This window comes from Globicephala melas, chromosome X (assembly GCF_963455315.2).
Source record: "Globicephala melas chromosome X, mGloMel1.2, whole genome shotgun sequence".
NCBI lineage: Eukaryota > Metazoa > Chordata > Mammalia > Artiodactyla > Delphinidae > Globicephala > Globicephala melas.
Window position 1 is genome coordinate 53,115,219 of NC_083335.1, and position 20,672 is coordinate 53,135,890.

Genomic DNA, 20,672 nt, shown 5'->3' on the forward strand with positions numbered 1-20,672 from the left:
ATTATTTTAATTTTCCTTAATAGCTGAAGAAGCATGCATTTAATGTAAAGGATAGATTTTAAAAATATTAGGACTTGATCATCTGGAGATGAGGGCAAAGAAAATAAAATTAAAATTTATAAATTCATGGAATATAACAATTGTGTAAATTCAAACATCTTGATTAAATTCTGCTATGTTAATGAATTGGAAGTATCTTTAGAAATTGAGAGATCTCATTTTTCTTTAAGATATAGAATAAGAATCTACAACCTAGATTTTCAAAGAATTTTAGCTTCTATAACTCATCTAACCTGTGGTCTCCAACCTACTGTGCAGCTAAAGACAGAGGATTTAGTGGGATATCATTATTTCTGCCAAATAAAAGGATCCAAGTTTGTCTGAACTCCTACTATGTACCAGGCACTAGTCTAAGTGCTTTACATATGTAATTCCTTTAATCCTCACAGTAACCTTATGAGGTAGGTACTATTATCACCTAGTTTTATAGATGAGGAAACTGAGGTACAGAGCATTTAAGTTATTTTTTTTCCAGATGTTTACACATGAACATGAAAAGCTAGATCTTTTATATTACCCTTTGGAGTACATTTTGAAGCTTTCAGGATTGTTCATTCCTTACAGTGCCAGCATGTGAAGAGAAACACTTCTGTGTTCTCATGGTGATGCGTGGGGACATTTGTAGATACACACTGTCCACTGTCTTCTAAGTATTCACTGGTTTCTGATGTGATATGATTGACTGGTTTGATTTTGTCCCAGGGCATCAAAATGTTTTCAGCTGCCTAAGTGCATAAATGATGAATCGCAAGGTCTGTTCTGCTGCCGTTTCCAGTACCGGTGATGCCTAGTTGACACTGCAATCATGTGGCACTGGTAATGTTTTTGGTTATCCAAATCCATACATTTTCCACAATATCTCAATATAAGGAAGGCTACAGAAGCGTGTCTACCACACTACTTCACCACTAGCAAGATATTCACCTCAAAGCTTCCTCATGGGATGACTTTGTCACACCAAGGAACTTATTCAAAGGGATAAGTGGGATGGGGGTCTGGAGTTTAAGTCTCAGTTTTCATCCATAGCCTTCTTTAGGCCCATGGGGCACTTGGACATCCCTGCCATGCCAAACTTTTCTCCACGGAAAACCAGGGTGATCTTTTCTCTCTCTTGTCCTTACCTTTCTGTACTATTATCCAAGGTTCCCTTTCAGGCACTTTAGGTGACATTGAATACTTTCCCTCCCTGACTGTGATGACCTTCTTGAACATTATATCTTCTTTCTTCCCAAGGTTGCATTTAACCTTTTTATTCCCAATGGCAACAATGGTGGAAAAATAATGGATTACAGAAAAGAGAAGCAAGTGGGAGTTACTTTAAAAATATTATCCTTATAAATTTGTATGTAACACTGGATTAATATTAGCTACCTCATCAAAGTATACGGTAGTGAGGCAGAGATGGCTTGAGAAAGAGGCATATAAACTTTTCTGTATAAATCTCTATGTAGTTTGACTTGTTATGGAAAACATTACTTTTGTAATTTTTAAAAGACAAAAATTATTTTTAAAAATAAACAAAAGGTAGAGAAAAATTTATCAGGGCAAACAAGAAGAAATACTACTTAAAATGTCAAAGAACAAACTTTTGGAATACCCAGAAAGCAGATACAGAATAAAATATAGATTTATGAAATTTTAAAATGTTTTTCATATATTCACATATAACAAGATCTGTAATGGGATATATATATATATATATATATATATATATATATATATATATATATATAAAATAGGCTGTGTCAGAACTAAGTTACAGGTCTAGTTTGAGATTGATAAACTTCTGTTAGTGCTGTTGTCAGAGATAACCTCTTGCCATGAAAGGACTACCAATTGAGTTTAGATGACATTTCTTAGTTTTTTAAATGAATTTTCTATATATCACTCAAAAAATTCCAAATGCCAGTTGTGAATTTCACCTTCAGGTGTTGATTTAAACTATGGAAACAAAGGTCCAAGAGATATAGGATAAAAGATACCTGATCCAGAGGAGGCATTGATGCAGAAGCAAAATTAGAAAGTGTGGTATTTTTGCAGCAATGTGAAGAAAGTGTATCAAGTAGGAGTGAATGATAAAATATGTCAAATGCTCCTGATATTCCAAGAGTATTTTCAGGTCAAAAACGTGGTGCTGAGAACCTCATCTCTAAAAATCAAGCAGAGTATCTTCAAGCAAACATCCGAAAGGGAATAATTCAAACAGAGCAGCTTGGACTGAAACCCGAAAGGAAAAAAAAATCATGAACCTGTATCTTCTTGGCCTAGAGACCAATGACAACTTGATAAAATAAAATATTTGCAGCCACACCAGCTCAGATAGCTCACAGAATCATTGGACTTGTCCTGACAGCAAAGTAAATCAACTTTTGTGAGATGCTATCAGTGATACAAGCTTTGAAGAGACTATGAGTTGAGTTTTGCAATTTTTATAACAGAATGCATACTATATGGACTATAGGTAACATCCCTGGGCCAAAAAGACATCAAAGACATGTAAAAATATATTCTAAGATAATGGCAATGGTTCCCAGGTTTTCGATTTATTGACCTAAAACAATAAAATAGCCAGTTATTTTACCAGCAAAATGGTATTATTTGGGAACAGAAAAGAATTGCAATTCAGAACAAGCTATCTAATGGTGAACCACAGGTAAGTCCAAAGAGCAAAGCAGAGGAACTTTATTTTATAGAGGAGAAGGAGGAGTTGAGATGGGCTGTTATAAACACATAGTCCATTGGAGGAAACTGGGAGTTCGAATCATAGTAGCTTTCCATTGGCTGAGTTGTGGCACTCTCTCACTGACTGGTCTGTTGCTGGACAAGTAGAAATTCTTCCTTCTTCCTTCTGGGAAGTAAAGCAGTAACCTTCTTCCTGTTGGGGATGCAAAGGTATGTCTCTTCATGTTGGATCTGCAATTGACATCAAGTGGTAGGTCCTGAGAGCTCCTCCTTCTGTCCTCCTGACCTCATTTTAAATGAGTACTTCTGTTTATTATTTTTTACTGATCAAATATGTTTTCAAAATAACAAGTTATAGCTTGATTTTACCTTATATATTTTATTATATAGAGTGTTTAAATAAAATCCAGAGCACTCATTAAATAATCACTATAGTAAAAAGGGAAAGGAAAGCAGTAAAGAAGATGAAAAAACATGAAGAGAAGGAGAAGGAGTTAGCTTCCTTCACATGAGTTTTATTTCAGTATTAGTTGAATGTCCAACCTGTCATCTCTGCTCAATTAGTTTGTTGCTGTCATTGTTGTTTTTAAGCTTCACCAATAGGAGTCATGGGCTGCAGTTAAAGCAGTTCTTCCAGCAACTTTTAGAATTCTTCATTTACATGATCATTCAATATGTATTATAAAAATAATATTAAGTTAATTACAAAATCATATCACAGAAAAGAACAACAATTATATAACACACTGCAGGGCTAAATGTATTTAGGGATCCTAGGAGAATATTATTCTTCATGTAAAAGTCTGCTTCTTTCATATCTCCCTCTATTTTGCATCTAGAATTTAGAAACCTTTTCTGAATCTAAAATGGAACTACTAGCTTAGTGGAACGGCTTATATGTAGGAACTTCAATCCTTCTTATGAGGAATTCTACTTCTCATGTATTTAAGAAAACCTGAAGTCTGGGCACAATAACCATTGACATGGTACTCATACAGAAGTGGAAGGTGGAATAGAGTCTGCTTGTCATATGGGAGTCATAGAGGCCACCAAAGACCAGAATCATCAGGCTCCAGAGGAAAGGGCCCATGCAGCATTCCCCATGCTCCAGGCTGCAACAAGTGAGAGGGTCTTCAATTGTTATAATCACACTGGCATTCCAGTTGGTGTGAATGTAGATCCTGTCAGAAATAAATTTCTCAGACCCAAACTACCAATATCAAAAAAAGGAGTCCCAGTCTTTAACTTCTTTCATATCAGGCAGTTTGACAATTGTTTCAAGACATCAGAGAAATTTCAGGCAGACCTATTTACTCAGCAAACCAAACTCTGAGGGAGTTTGGGTCCTTCCAGGTATTTATTGCCCAACCTCTTCAAATGGCTCATGTCCATTGTAAAATTTCTGACTGGCCTGCCATTTAGTGGTAAACTTGCTGATGTAATTCACCCACGTATTCTGAAAGGGAAATGACTAAGGATGTGTTCTACACACTGGTCAATACAGCATAAGGTGGAACACAGTGAGGGAACTGGACCCTAGATTTACTGAAGTCACAGAATCCCTGAACCTGCAGAAGTATCCCAATCTCTGCCCCACTACCATCACCTCAGAACTCTGATTTAAAGATAAAACTCTGGTTTAATGTTAAATATTTCAAGACATTTGTCCAACAAACATTTATTAAACATATACAAGGCAACAGACACTGTTATAAAATGGATAGGCGGGGAAAAAAATTGATCTCCTAACATCACAGAGTTTATGGTCTCAAAGAGACATAATTATACATGTCACTATAATACAAAGTAATGAGTGCTAAGATGAGGTAATCACAGGGTACTCTGGAAGCTTATGGCAAAGGCAGGAACCTAGGCTGAAAGTCACATGTAAGGCTTTCTGGTGTAGAAGCATCTAAACTCAGATTTGAAGAACAAATAGGAAAGACAAGGGTGATAAGGGAAATTTAAATGGTAATGCTATTATCCTGTATGTGAAATTGTCTATATAAAATTTAGCATTATATTTGAGGTCTAGTTTTGTGTTTATCAAAAATAACTTTTATTGTTTTTTATTACTACAAAATAATACATGGTTACACTGAAAAAAATGACAAATACATATAAGCAATAAGAATAGAACACAAATCACCCATTAGTCCACAACCGTACACAATCTGTCATCACCTTGGTAAGACAACTACTTCCAAGTCCTTTTTAATATGCATATACATTAGTCTGAATTTTTAACAACAAAAATTTATTATGCTGTTCATATTGGTCTATATTCTGGTCTTTAATTTTCATTTAATAGTTCTTGAACACCTTTATGCATCATTTAATATTCTTTTATGATCTTATCTTTTAAAAAATACCAGTAAGTAGCAGCAATAAAAAAATAAATACTGGAGGGTTTTGGATTTTCTTTTGCTTTGGAGGATGTTCCAAAAGGGAATGATGGGGTAGATAAGCATTTGTTGGGAGATTCATTGTGTGTCTTGTTGTTGCCCTTTCTTTGTTCCTCTCTTTTTAAATCTGGATAAATAAGGAAGAGAGAATAAAGCTGCCAATGCAAAGCAATGAATTTTGATTTTGTTTTCTTTTCTTTTTAAATAGCCAAGTATGCATGGAGGGATCATATCTAAGAATTAAGAAGCTATTTTAAAACAGATGTGGCAGATAGGTCGAATCACAATAGTTTAACATAACAACATAGGTTTCTTTCTGGTTGAAACCAAAAATAATAGAGAAAAGGTGGTCACCTTATTACATTGTTTTTAATTTAAAATATGGATAGATGAAAATAAGGTTCCCATTCCTTTTCTGCTGTCTACAAAACTGAGATAATAACACCTTTCCTATCTAAATCATAGTGCTACTGAAACACAAGTCCACGTGCCCAATGCACAGTGAGGCCAAACAATACCAAAATGCCAGAGTTTAGAACAAAGAGAGATTTATTGCAGGGCCATGCAAGGAGATGGGTGGCTCATGCCTTAAAAACTCCAAACTACCTGAAAGCTTTCAGCAAAGCCCTTTTATAGGAAAGGTGAGGGAGGGGTGTTGTTAGTTGTTGCAAACTTCTTGGTGTCAGATCATTTGTTCTCAAGGTCAAGTCAAAGTCAGTTAATGGTGTTCCTATAAATCTCCACCAAACAAATGTTACTTTCTGTTCTAACAAGAAAAGGGAAGGTCCCAAGGCACAATTTTCACCTTTTGAAGTCCAGGCCTGGCTAAGAGAAGGGGGTCCCTGCCAGGGGTGGGGGTTACCCTGCACCAGAGCATTCGTCCAACACCCAATCTTGGTCCTCCCACCAGTGCCCAGGCCTGGCTGAAGAGGCAGATCTCAGTTGGTGGCTCCCTCAAGGCCAGGTCCCCAGACCCTGTCCAGCTGTCATTGCTGAGGGAGCCAGGCATGCTGCACCCAACTGGCCCTCAGGCTCCTTAGGCTGACTAAACAGTGGGGGCCAGGTCTCCTAGATTGTGTCCCATGCAGACTTCTGCTGCCATTAGGTTGCAGAGGCAGGAATGGGGGAGAAGTCCACTGCTAACTCAGGGCCTGGGCCCAGCCAGCGGGCAGATTTGGCAAAGGCTCTGGAGCCCTGCAGGTTCCCTGGGCCCCTCCCACCAGTTCACATGCGATCCCGAGCTGGAGGGCCCCAGGGAGAAGGCCGGGATCTGCTTCTTACCTCTCTCTCCACCTGACAAACAGTCCCCCCCAACCATTGGCACACTGCCCCTCTAACGGTCACTCATTGACAGTTGCTCACTTGGGGATGGGGTCCACTGCAGCACCAACCAATGGCTGAATGAGGTCCACTGTGGTGCTGACCAATGGCTGAGCAGGACCTCTAATGTCATGCTAGCCATCCCACATTAAAGATCTCTATGGCACTCTATTCCAATAGCATTGCTGTGAATCTCAATTAAAATTATCCATATGAATGATGTTTTGGTAAACTGAAAAATTCTATACAAATTATAGAATGTACCTTTTCCCTCCCACCTGCCTGTCCTAGGTCCCTTTCTTCTTTTCTTCCTGTCTCATAAAGAAATGCACTCAAAGCTGTAAGCAGCATAAATATAAGAATGATTAGGCAGCTATCAAGGAATGATGGAGGAATGTAGCTCTCTGGGAATTTTAGAGAATTACTACAGAATTTGCAAACACCAAATTTTCTATGGTAGGAAGTCTTAAGCAGTAGATAGACAGACAGACAGATAGATGATAGAGACATGGATATAATGAAGATTAGAGGGGAAAATGGTATTGATAAAATATGGTAAATATATTTCTGGAGAAGAAAAATAGAGAATCTTGTAAAAGTCACTAAGTGAGACTTTTGAAGTGAATGGAGGTGTCTCAGGGCTAAGGCATGGGAAGAGTAAAGAAAGTAACAGAGATGCAGAAGAAGTTGCTGCCATGACTCTGTTTATCTCCATGTCTATAGTTGCAGCCAGTATGTATCTCACTGAATACATGCCTGGAGCACTGCTAAATTTTAATGTGGATTACCTCCTAATGACAACCCTATCAGCAGGTAGTATTTCTATCCCCACTTTTCATATGAGGAAGCCTAAGTTAAAGAGAATAAGAGAAATTTCCAAAGCCATATAATTAGTAGTGACAGGATCAGAATTTAAACCCAGGCACTCTGTGTTACTCTTAAGCTTAGTCCAGGATCTATCACCTCAGTTCTAAAAGTGATTTTCTGGAACCAATCCTTCTAAACCTACCCTATAACTTTTCCTAAATATACTTTCATCATATCACTTACCTACAGAATCCTCTTAAGACTTATATCAGGACTAATTTCTGTTAGCTGTTTAAAGTTTGCCTGTTGTAGGAGCCTACCTTCCACCTCTCACCATGTTTCCTACTTCTCTGACACATACAGTCCCCCACTTGAGTAAGGGCTTTGAGGAAGTAACTGTCTATTGTATTTAAAAAGTTCGAGTTAATTCAACCATTTCATTTATAAGATTTAATCCCTCAGTTTTCTTCACATCAAACAGACCAAACCACCAGCAAATTGATAGAAGTTTTGAAATTTTCTTTTTTTAAAAAGTCACCTTCTATTAAACCTGGCAATTATTCACTAAGTGTTATATGCATAGACCAAGATCTTGGTTGGGAATCCAAAGATGAATTCATGAATTCCAGAGGTCAAGGAATTTATAATGTAGACGACAGGACAGATATGGACTATAAGAGTTAAGAAAAAGATTAACCATTTAAAAAATGTGTTTTAATAATCAACATAGTTTTAGAAGTCTTAGCCATGGCAATCAGAGAAGAAAAAGAAATAAAAGGAATACAAATTGGAAAAGAAGCAGTAAAACTGTCACTGTTTCCAGATGATATGATACTATACATAGAAAATCCTAAAGATGCTACCAGAAAAATTCTAGAGCTAATCAATGAATTTGGTAAAGTTTCCAGAATACAAAATTCATGCACAGAAATTTCCTGCACTCCTATACACTAACAATGAAAGATCAGAAAGAGTAATTAAGGAAAAAATCCCATTCACCATTGCAACAACAACAACAACAATACCTGGGAATAAACCTACCTAGGGAGGTAAAAGACTTGTACTCAGAAAATTATAAAACACTGATGAAAGAAATCAAAGATGACACAAACAGATGGAGACATATACCATGTTCTTGGATTGGAAGAATCAATATTGTGAAAATGACTGTACTATCCAAAGCAATCTACAGATTCAATGCAATTCCTATCAAATTACCAATGGCAATTTTCATAGAACTAGAACAAAAAATCTTAAAATTTGTATGGAGACACAAAAGACCCCAAAGAGCCAAAGCAATATTGAGAAAGGAAAATGGAGCTGGAGGAATCAGGCTCCCTGATTTCAGACTATACTACAAAGCTAGACTAATCAAGACAGTATGGTACTGGCACAAAAACAGAAATATAGATCAATGGAACAGGATAGAAAGCCCAGACATAAACCCACAGAGCTATAGTCAACTAAACTATGACAAAGGAGGCAAGGATATACAATGGAGAAAAGACAGACTCTTCAATAAGTGGTGAAAACTGGGCAGTTACATGTAAAAGGATGAAATTAGAACACTCCCTAACACCATACACAAAAATAAACTCAAAATGGATTAAAGAGCTAAATGTAAGACCATAAAACTCTTAGAGGAAAGCATAGGAAGAATACTCATTGACATAAATTACAGCAAGATCCTTTTTGACCCACCTTCTAGAGTAATGGAAATAAAAACAGAAATAAACAAATGGGACCCAATGACTCTTAAAAGCTTCTGCACAGCAAAGGAAACCATAAACAAGACAGCCCTCAGAATGGGAGAAAATATTTTCAAATGAAGCAACTGACAAAGGATTAATCTCCAAAATATACAAACAGTTCATGCAGCTCAATATCAAACAAACAAACAACCCAATCAAAAAATGGGCAGAAAACCTAAGTAGACATTTCTCCAAAGAAGACATACAGATGGCCAACAAACACATGAAAGGATGCTCAACATCAGTAATCATTAGAGAAATGCAAATCAAAACCACAATGAGGTATCATGTCACACCGGTCAGAATGGCCATCATCAAAAAATCTACAAACAATAAATGCTAGAGAGGGTGTGGAGAAAAGGGAACCCTCTTGCCCTGTTGGTGGGAATGTAAACTGATACAGCCACAATGGAGAACAGTATGGAGATGCCTTAAAAAATGAAAAATTGAATTACCATATGACCCAGCAATCCCACTACTGGGCATATACCCAGAGAAAACCATAAATCAAAAAGACACATGCACCTTAATGTTCATTGCAGCACTATTTAGCTAGGTCATGGAAGCAACCTAAATGTCCATCGACAGATGAATGGATAAAGAAGATGTGGTACATATATACAATGGATTATTACCCAACCATAAAAAGGAATGAAATTGGGTCATTTGTAGAGATGGGGATGAAACTAGAGACTGTCAATACAATGTGAAGTAAGTAGAAAGGGAAAAACAAGTATCATATATTAACGCATTTATGTGGAATCTCTAAAAATGGTAGAGATGAACGTGTTTGAAAGGTAGAAATAGAGACACATATGCAGAGAACAAACCTATGGACACCAAGGTGGGAAAGGGGGGTTGGGATGAATTGGGAGATTGGGATTGACATATATACACTAATATGTATAAAATAGATAACTAATGAGAACCTGTGGTATAGCACAGGGAACTCCACTTCACTGTACAGTAGAAACTAACACCACATTGTAAAGCAGTTATATCCCAATAAAAATAAATATATAGGGAAAAGTCCCAAGGTAGAGAATTGGGATTCCACTTGTTAAATATATACTCTGCATTCATGTGTGCAAAGTCAGGAGTTTGGAAAAACCTCATTTCAGAAAGTTTGATCTCCCTTGATGGTGTAAGCCCTATGAGAAGCATAAATAAAGTGCTTTTAAATTGACTTTTTTTTTAAAAAATGAGCCTCAGTTTTAAGTTTGGGGCATTTTCTCCCTCCTTTTCGATTAGGGAGATTTAGGAGCTACTAACATTTTTCATCTTATTAATAAAAAAATGAAAACTCAGACAACTACTAACAAAATTGTTGCTATTTCTAATTCCCCTGAAATGTGAAGATTAAAAACAGACTTTGCCAGGAAAAGTACATATTGAGAATTCCTCAGATCAAGTTACTAGAATTTGTTTTTAATATGACAGATTTTCAAATTTTAATTAGAACACAAAACATAAAATGTACCATATGTGTAACTGAAATAAATCTGATGCTCTGATACTTTTTGTAAACTCAGCATCATTACTAGATCTTATCCTGGTGATGAAAAAGGAGATAATATTATTTCTTTTCACTTTGAACATAACAATGACTTAAGATAGGGCCATAGCTGTTAGGTAAAATTACTCAGCAATATAATTTGTGTGAAATGGTCACAGTGGAGAAGAAATGCTGATTATAGAAGTAGAGCAGGGCAATCATAGTAGATATTAACATAAAATATGTGGATTTAGCATGGCTTGGACATGTGAATGAAATAACAGAAACATGAAATTTAAATATAGATATATGTAAATTAAGAAAACCTTCAAGTATATTGGAGTAAGGTGTTTTCTAGAAAAGATAAAATGTTGTGGGCTCCAATGGGAGAGAAAAATATTTTAAAAATAAAATTTCATCAATTTCAAAAGTACCATTTACACCATATATTTCTGGGTTTTGCCTTTTTTTCCCCTTCTGACATTATTTTTTAATTCCTTCTTTTCAATCAACCAATTTCATACAGATTTAAGAATATAGAAGTTTGGTGTTGAAGAAATCTGCCTAATATGAATTCATCCTCAAGCTTCTCTCATCTCCGGAATATACTGTCACTTGCTCAGTCATCCAGACAGGTGGTAGAAAAATTATGTAGGGCCTATAGGAAGTGGGGAAATTCGATAGTCAGAGCCTACTTGTAGCTTTTGAACCTTGCATTGGAGTGAAGTTTTTTGAATGCTCAATGCAACTTTTGGTGCCAGGCAAAATTATCTAGCATTATGATAAAAATGGAATCCTCTGACTTGCAAAGATCTCAACAAGAAATATTCTAATATAGATGTTATCATGAAATTCACTTATTCTCTAGACCAGGGACTGGCAAACCACAGTCAGTGGCCCAAATCGAGCCCACTACTCGTTTTTTAAAATCAGTTTAGTTTTTTCAACAGAACCATGATCATTTGTTTATTATTGTCTATGGCTGCTTTTGGACTCCAGTAACAGAGTTCAGTTGTTGCAACAGAGCTTGCACACTTCGTAAAGCCAAAATAAAATTTTAAGGAAAATTTCAAATATTTTATTATAAGCATTATTTTTTTGTTTTTCTTTTATTAAATTGAAGGATAGTTTATTTATATGCACAAAATATTTATTATTTGACTCTTTACAGAAAAATAGAAATGCCAACTTTTGCTCCATACATATAGCTGAATAACTTTATGAACTAGTTAGTACATAAATTAGAATTCTGGAGAAACTGAGGCTACAACAAATAGTATATATGTGATAAAGTTGGCCTGAAAAAGAGTTTTAATCTAGTATTTATACAGCAAAAGTGGTTTCCACAATATGAGTTTACCACCAAGTGTCAGAAGTTTGTTGGAATTCAGACATATTTACTCATATGGTATAGGAATTAGTGACTTTTGGTAAACAAACTGTCCAAATTGTTAATATGACCTATTAAGAGTTTGGCTTATTTGGAGAGGTTGAACATTATCCATGTATATTATTAACATGTGAATAAATTTTCTTATATGACCAGTACACCTGAGAAACAATACATATTTATTTTCATTACCTTATTTCCCCCCACACACAGCACCTACTCCTCACCATTCACTCATTAACCTCATGCCTTTCAAACCCAAAATTCACTGAAACAGTGCTTGAGAAGTTCAAGTTCACTGATAACCTCTAGATCATTCTATTCAGTTGGTATAATTCCATCTTCATCTAACTAACCACTCTCTTGGTTTCCATGCTACATCTCTAACACATTTTATGTGGCTCCTTTGCAAGTTTTATTGATCAATTAATTGTTAGATGTCTTCAATTCTTACCCAGAAGTTTCCTCCATGGTCATGTTTCAATCACCACTTTCCTGAAAATGACTCAAAATTTATTTCTCCAGTCTGGACTATTTATCTGAGCCATAGACCCTTAAATCCAATTGCCCACCTCATATATTTTCTTGGATATATTAAAGGCTCTCACACTTGTGTTCAAAACTGAGCACGTGATCTTCTCCTCAAACATGCTCTGCTTGTATCTCGTATTGTATCACCTTCTATTCATGCACACAAGACAAAAGTCCTAGAGTCATCCTTGACACTGGACTCTTTTTTACTCCATAGTCCCAATATATCTTCATGTTTGGTTGATTTTTGAACCTTAAATTTGTTGACCCTAAAGTTATAGCAAGGGTATGTAGGTGCTGCATAAATGCCAAACAGAGAAAACTTTAACTTCATTTTTGCGTGGTCATTAATTTTAGATGAATTCAATATTAAACAAGTGAAAATACACAATTTTGTTAAAATTTTAATCCCAGGCATATACAAGCATATCATAGGTAGAGAAAGCTCAAGTATTTAACCATAACCCTTGGGGGCCATTAATCCCTCTTGCAATACAGATTGAATCCAGCCAATACTCACCACCTCCACCACCATCTGTCATTGGAATTAATGCAATATCCCCATAACTTGTCTTCTTGCCTCCACTCAGGCCCTTTTCTGAATGGTTCTCCAGACTTTGGTCAGGCAAAATGAGTCTAATCATGTCACCTCTCACCCCAAAAGGTGAAAAAGTTTATTTAGTGATTTTCCATCCTCAGTGTATAAATGGAAAGCTTTACCATGTACTACAAGACCTTATATGATATTATTCTTGTCTCCTTCCTCAGCTTTATCTGCCAATATACACCACTTGTTTTATCCACTACAGTGATTTACTTTAAGGCTCACATATTCACCACCATACCTCCCAAAATATGGCTTTCTTTTTTTTTATTTTACTTTTTATAACATTTTATTGAAGTATAATTGCTTTACAGTTATGCATTAGTATCTGCTGTATAAAAAAGTGAATCAACAATATGTATACATATATCCCCATATCCCCTCTCTCTTGATTCTCCCTTCCACCCTCCCTATCCCACCCCTCGAGGTGGTCACAAAGCACTAGGCTGAACTGCCTGTACTATGTGGCTGCTTCCCACTAGGTATCTATTTTACATTTGGTAGTATATATACGTACATGCCATTCTCTCACTTCATTCCAACTTACTCTTCCCCCTCCCCATGTCCTCAGGTCCATTCTCTATGTCTGCATCTTTATTCCTATCCTGCCGCTAGGTTCTTCAGAACGATATAGATATATTTTTTAAATTCCATATATATATGTCAGCATATGGTATTTGTTTTCTCTTTCTGACTTACTTCAGTATGACAAACTCTAGGTCCATCCACCTAACTACAAATAACTGAATTTCATTTCTTTTTATGGCTGAGTAATATTCCATTGTATATATGTGCCACATCTTCTTTATACATTCATCCGATGATGGACATTTACGTTGTTTCCATCTCTGGGCTATCGTAAACAGAGCTGCAATGAACATTTTGGTACATGACTCTTTTTGAATTATGGTTTTCTCAGGGTATATGCCCAGTAGTGGGATTGCTGGGTCATATGGTAGTTTTATTTGTAGATTTTTAGGGAACCCCCATACTGTCCTCCATAGTGGCTCTACCAATTCACATACCCACCAACTGTGCAAGAGTGTTCCCTTTTCTCCACACCCTCTCCAGGATTTATTGTTTGTAGATTTTTTGATAATGACCATTCTGACTGGTGTGAGGTGATACCTCCTTGTAGTTGTGATTTTCATTTCTCTAATAATTAGTGATGTTGAGCATCTTTTCATGGGTTTCATGGCAGTCTGTATATCTTCTTTGGAGAAATGTCTATTTAGGTCTTCTGCCAATTTTTGGATTGTTTTTTTTTGCTTTTTCATATTGAGCTGTATGAACTGCTTGTATATTTTGGAGATTAATCCTTTGTCAGTTTCTCCTTTTACAAAAATTTTCTCCCATTCTGAGGGTTGTCTTTTGGTCTTCTTTATGGATATCTTTGCTGTGCAAAAGCTTTTAGGTTTCATTAGGGCACATTTGTTTATTTTTGTTATTATTACCATTTCACTAGAAGTTGGGTCAAAAAGCATCTTACTGTGATTTATGTCAGAGTGTGTTCTGCCTATGTTTTCCTACAAGAGTTTTATAGTGTCTAGCCTTACATTTAGGTCTTTAATTCATTTTGAGTTTATTTTAGTGTATGGTGTTAGGGAGTGTTCAAATGTCATTCTTTTACATATAGCTGTCCAGTTTTCCTAGCACCACATATTGAAGAGGCTATCATTCCTCCATTGTATGTTCTTGACTCTTTTGTCAATAAATTAGGTGAATATATGTTTGTGTATTTATCTGTAGGCTTTCTAACCTGTTCCAATAATCTATATTTCCATTTTTGTGCCACAACCATAGAGTCTTTTATTTTATTTTAATTTTTTTTAAGTTTTTATTTTTACATCTTTATTGGAGTATAATTGCTTTACAATAGTGTGTTAGTTTCTGCTTTATAACAAAGTGAATCAGTTATACATATACATATGTTCCCATATCTCTTCCCTCTTGCATTTCCTTCCCTCCCACCCTCCCTATCCCACCCCTCTAGGTGGTCACAAAACACCGAGCTGATCTCACTGTGCTATGCGGCTGCTTCCCACTAGCTATCTATTTTATGTTTGGTAGTGTATATATGTACATACCACTCTCTTGCTTTGTCACAGCTCACCAATCCTCCTCCTCATATCCTCAAATCCGTTCTCTAGTAGGTCTGTGTCTTTATTCCTGTCTTGCCCCTAGGTTCTTCATGACATTTTTTCCCTTAAATTCCATATATATTTGTTAGCATACGATATTTGTCTTTCTCTTTCTGACTTACTTCACTCTGTATAACAGACTCTAGGTCTATCCACCTCATTACAAATAGCTCAATTTTGTTTCATTTTATGGCTGAGTAATATTCCACTGTATATATGGACCACATCTTCTTTATCCATTCATCCGATGATGGACATTTAGGTTGTTTCCATCTCCGGGCTATTGTAAATAGAGCTGCAATGAAAATTTTGGTACATGACTCTTTTTGAATTTTGGTTTTCTCAGCATATATGCCCAGTAGTGACATTGCTGGGTCATACGGTAGTTCTATTTGTAGTTTTTTAAGGAACCTCCATACTGTTCTCCATAGTGGCTGTACCAATTCACATTCCCATCAGCAGTGCAAGAGTCTTCCCTTTTCTCCACACCCTCTCCAGAATTTATTGTCTCTAGATTTTTTGATGATGGCCATTCTGATTGGTGTGAGATGATATCTCATTGTAGTTGTGATTTGCATTTCTCTAATGATTAATGATGCTGAGCATTCTTTCATGTATTTGTTGGCAGTTTGTATATCTTCTTTGGAGAAATGTCTATTTAGTTCTTCTGCTCATTTTTCGATTGGGTGTTTTTTTTGTTGTTGTTGTTATTGAGCTGCATGAGCTGCTTATAAATTTTGGTGATTAATCCTTTGTCAGTAGCTTCATTTGCAAATATTTTCTCCCATTCTGAGGATTGTCTTTTGTCTTGTTTATGGTTTCCTTTGCTGTACAAAAGCTTTGAAGTTCCATTAGGTCTCATTTGTTAATTTTGTTTTTATTTCCATTTCTCTAGGAGGTGGGTCAAAAGGATCTTGCTGTGATTTATGTCACAGAGTGTTCTGCCTATGTTTACCTCTAAGAGTTTGATAGTTTCTGACCTTACATTTAGATCTTTAATCCACTTTGAGCTTATTTTTGTGTATGGTGTTAGAGAATGATCTAATCTCATAGTTTTACATGTATCTGTCCAGTTTTCCCAGCACCACTTATTAAAGAGGCTGTCCTTCCTCCACTGTACATTCCTGCCTCTTTTATCAAAGATAAGATGACGATATGTGCATGGGTTTATCTCTGGGCTTTCTGTCCTGTTCCATTTATCTACCTTCCTGTTTTTGTGCCACTACCATACTGTCTTGTTTACTGTAGCTTTGTAGTGTATTCTGAAGCCATGGAGCCTGATTCCTCCAGCTCTGTTTACCGTTCTCAAGATTGCTTTGGCTATTCAGGGTCTTTTGTGTTTCCATACAAATTGTGAAATTTTTTGTTCTAGTTCTGTGAAAAATGCCAGTGGTAGTTTGACACGGATTGCATTGAATCTGCAGATTGCTTAGGGTAGTAGAGTCATTTTCAAAATGTTGATTCTTCCAATCCAAGAATGTGGTATATCTCTCCATCTTTTTGTATCATCTTTAATTTCTTTCTTCAATGTCTTACAATTTTCAGCACACAGGTCTTTTGTCTCCTTGGGTAGGGTTATTCCTAGATATTTTATTATTTTTGTTTCAGTGGTAAATGGGAGAGTTTTCTTAATTTTACTTTCAGATTTTTAATCATTAGTATATAGGAATGCCAGAGATTTCTGTGCATTAATTTTGTATCCTGCTACTTTACCAAATTCATTGATTAGCTCTAGTAGTTTTCTGGTAGCATCTTTAGGATTCTCTATGTATACTATCATGTCATCTTCAAGCAGTGACAGCTTTACATCTTCTTTTCTGATTTGGATTCCTTTTATTTCCTTTTCTTGTCAGATTGCTGTGATTAAAACTTCCAAAACTATGTTGAATAAGAGTGGTGAGAGTGGGCAACCTTGTCTTGTTCCTGATCTTATTGGAAATTCTTTCAGTTTTTCACCATTGGGGATGATGTTGGCTGTGGGTTTGTCATATATGGCCTTTATTATGTTGAGGAACGTTCCCTCTATGCCTACTTGCTGTAGAGTTTTTATCATAAAGGGTGTTGAATTTTGTCGAAAGCTTTCTCTGCACCTATTGAGATGATCATAGGGTTTTTCTCCTTCAATTTGTTAGTATGGTTTTTCACATTGATTGATTTCTGTATATTGAAGAATCCTTGCATTCCTGAAATAAACCCCACTTGATCATGGTGTATGATCCTTTTAAAGTGCTGTTGGATTCTGTTTGCTAGTATTTTGTTGAGGATTTTTGCATCTATGTTCATCAGTGATATTGGCCTGTAGTTTTCTTTCTTTGTGACATCCATGTCTGGTTTTGGTTTCAAGGTGTTGGTGGCCTCGTATAAGGAATTTGGGAGTGTTCCCCCCTCTGCTATATTTTGGAAGAGTTTGAGAAAGATAGGTGTTAGCTCTTCTCTAAATGTTTGATAGAATTCGCCTATGAAGCCATCTGGTCCTGGGCTTTTGTTTGTTGGAAGGTTTTTGACCACAGTTTCAATTTCAGTGCTTGTGATTGGTCTGTTCATATTTTCTATTTCTTCCTGATTCAGTCTCTGCATGTTGTACATTTCAAAGAATTTGTCCATTTCTTCCATGTTGTCCATTTTATTGGCATAGAGTTACTTGTAGTAATGTCTCGTGATGTTTTGTGTTTCTGCAGTGTCAGTTGTTACTTCTCCTTTTTCATTTCTAATTCTATTGATTTGAGTCTTCTCCCATTTTTTCTTGATGAGTCTGGCTAATGGTTTATCAATTTTGTTTATCTTCTCAAATAACCAGTTTTTAGTTTTATTGATGTTTGCTATCTTTTCCTTCATTACTTTTTCATTTATTTCTGATCTGATTTGTATGATTTCTTTCCTTCTCCTAACTTTGGGTTTTTTGTTCTTCTTTCTTTAATTGCTTTAGCTGCAAGGTTAAATTGTTTATTCAAGATGTGTCCTGTTTCTTAAGGTAGGATTGTATTGCTATAAACTTCCTTCTTAGAACTGCTTTTGCTGCATCCCGTAAGTTTTGGGTCATCCTGTCTCGATTGTCATTTGTTTCTAGGTATGTTTTTATTTCCTCTTTGTTTTCTTCAGTGATCACTTCTTTATTAAGTAGTGTATTGTTTAGCCTCCATGTGTTTGTATTTTTTAAAGATCATTTCCTGTAATTGATATCTAGTCTCATTGGGCTGTGGTCGGAAAAGATACTTGAGACAATTTCAATTTTCTTAAATATACGAAGGCTTGATTTGTGACCCAAGATATGATCTATCCTGGAGAATGTTTCATGAGCACTTGAGAAAAATGTGTATTCTGTTGTTTTGGGAAGGAATGTCCTATAAATATCAATGAAGTCCATCTTGTTTAACGTATCATTTAAAGCTTGTGTTTCCTTATTTATCTTCATTTATGGATGATCTGTCCATGGGTGAAAGTGGGGTGTTAAAGTTCCCTACTATGAATATGTTACTGTCTATTTCCCCTTCTATGGCTGTTAGTATTTGCCTTATGTGTTAAGGTGCTCCTATGTTGGGTACATCAATATTTTCAATTGTTATATCTCCCTCTTGGATCGATCCCTTGATCATTATGTAGTGTCCTTCTTTGTCTCTTCTAGTAGTCTTTATTTTGAAGTCTATTTTGTCTGATGTGAGAGTTGCTACTCCAGCTTTCTTTTGGTTTCCTTTTGCATGGAATATATTTTCAATCCCCTTACTTTCAGTCTGTATGTGTCTCTAGGTCTAACGTGGGTCTCTTGTAGACAGCATATATATGGGTCTTGTTTTTGTATCCATTCAGCCAATCTGTGTCTCTTGGTTGTATCATTTAGTCCATTTACATTTAAGGTAATTATCTATATGTATGTTCCTATTCCCATTTTCTTAATTGTTTTGGGTTCGTTATTGTAGGTCTTTTCCTTCTCTTGTGTTTCTTGCCTAGAGAAATTCCTTTAGCATTTGTTGTAAAGCTGGTTTGGTGGTGCTGAACTCTCTCAGCTTTTGCTTGTCTGTAAAGGTTTTAATTTCTCCATCAAATCTGAATGAGATCCTTGCTGGGTAGAGTAATCTTGGTTGCAGGCTTTTCTCCTTCATCACTTTAAATATGTCCTGCCAGTCCCTTCTGGCTTGCAGAGTTTCTGCTGAAAGATCAGCTGTTAATCTTATGGGGTTCCCTTGTGTGTTATTTGTTGTTTTTTCCCTTGCTGCTTTTAATATGTTTTCTCTGTATTTCTTTTTTGACAGTTTGATTAATATGTGTCTTGGTGTATTTCTCCTTGTATTTATACTGTATGGGACTCTGTGTGCTTCCTGGACTTGATTAACTACTTCCTTTCCCATATTAGGGAAGTTTTCAACTATAATCTCTTCATATATTTTCTCAGTGCATTTCTTTTTCTCTTCTTCTTCTGAAACCCCTATAATTTGAAAGTTGGTCCATTTAATGTTGTCCCAGAGGTCTCTGCAACTGTCCTCAATTCTTTTCATTCTTTTTTCTTTATTCTTCTCTGCAGTAGTTATTTCCACTGTTTTATCTTCCAGGTCACTTATGCATTCTTCTTCCTCAGTTATTGTGCTATTGATCCTATCTAGAGTATTTTTAACTTCATTTATTGTGTTGTTCATCATTGTTTGTTTCCTCTTTAGTTCTTCTAGGCCTTTGTTAAATATTTCTTGTATTTTGTCTTTTCTATTTCCAAGATTTTGGATCATCTTTACTCTCATTATTCTGAATTCTTTTTCTGGTAGACTGCCTATTTCCTCTTCATTTGTTAGGTCTGGGGTGTTTGTATCTTGCTCCTTCATCTGCTGTGTGTTTTTATATCTTCTCATTTTGCTTATTTTACTGTGTTTGGGGTCTCCTTTTTGCAGGCTGCAGGTTCATATTTCCTGTTGTTTTTGGTGTCTGTCCCCAGTTGCTAATGTTGGTTCAGTGGATGGTGTAGGATTCCTGGTGGAGGGGACTAGTGCCTGTGTTCTGTTGGATGAGTCTAGATCTTGTCTTTCTGGTGGGCAGGTCCACGTCTGGTAGTGTATTTTGGGGTGTCTGTGGACTTATTATGATTTTAGGCAGCCTCTCTTCTAATGGGTGGGGTTGTGTTCCTGTCTTGTTAGTTGTTTGGCATAGGGTGTCCAGCACTGTAGCTTGCTGGTCGTTGAGTGAACCTGGATGCTGGTGTTGAGATGGAGATCTCTGGGAGATTTTCACCATTTGATATTATGTGGAGATGGGAGGTCTCTTGTGGACCAGTGTTCTGAAGTTGGCTCTCCCATCTCTGAGGAACAGCACTGTCACCTGGCTGTAGCACCAAGAGCCTTTCATCCACCTGGCTCAGAATAAAAGGGAGAAACATCAGGAAGAATGTAATAGTAGAAGTAGAAAGAAAGAGAGAAAGAAGGAAAGAAAGAAAGAAAGGAGGAAGGGAGGGAGGAAGGAAGGAAGGAGGGATGGAAGGAAAAAAGAAAGAAAGAAAGAAGATAAAG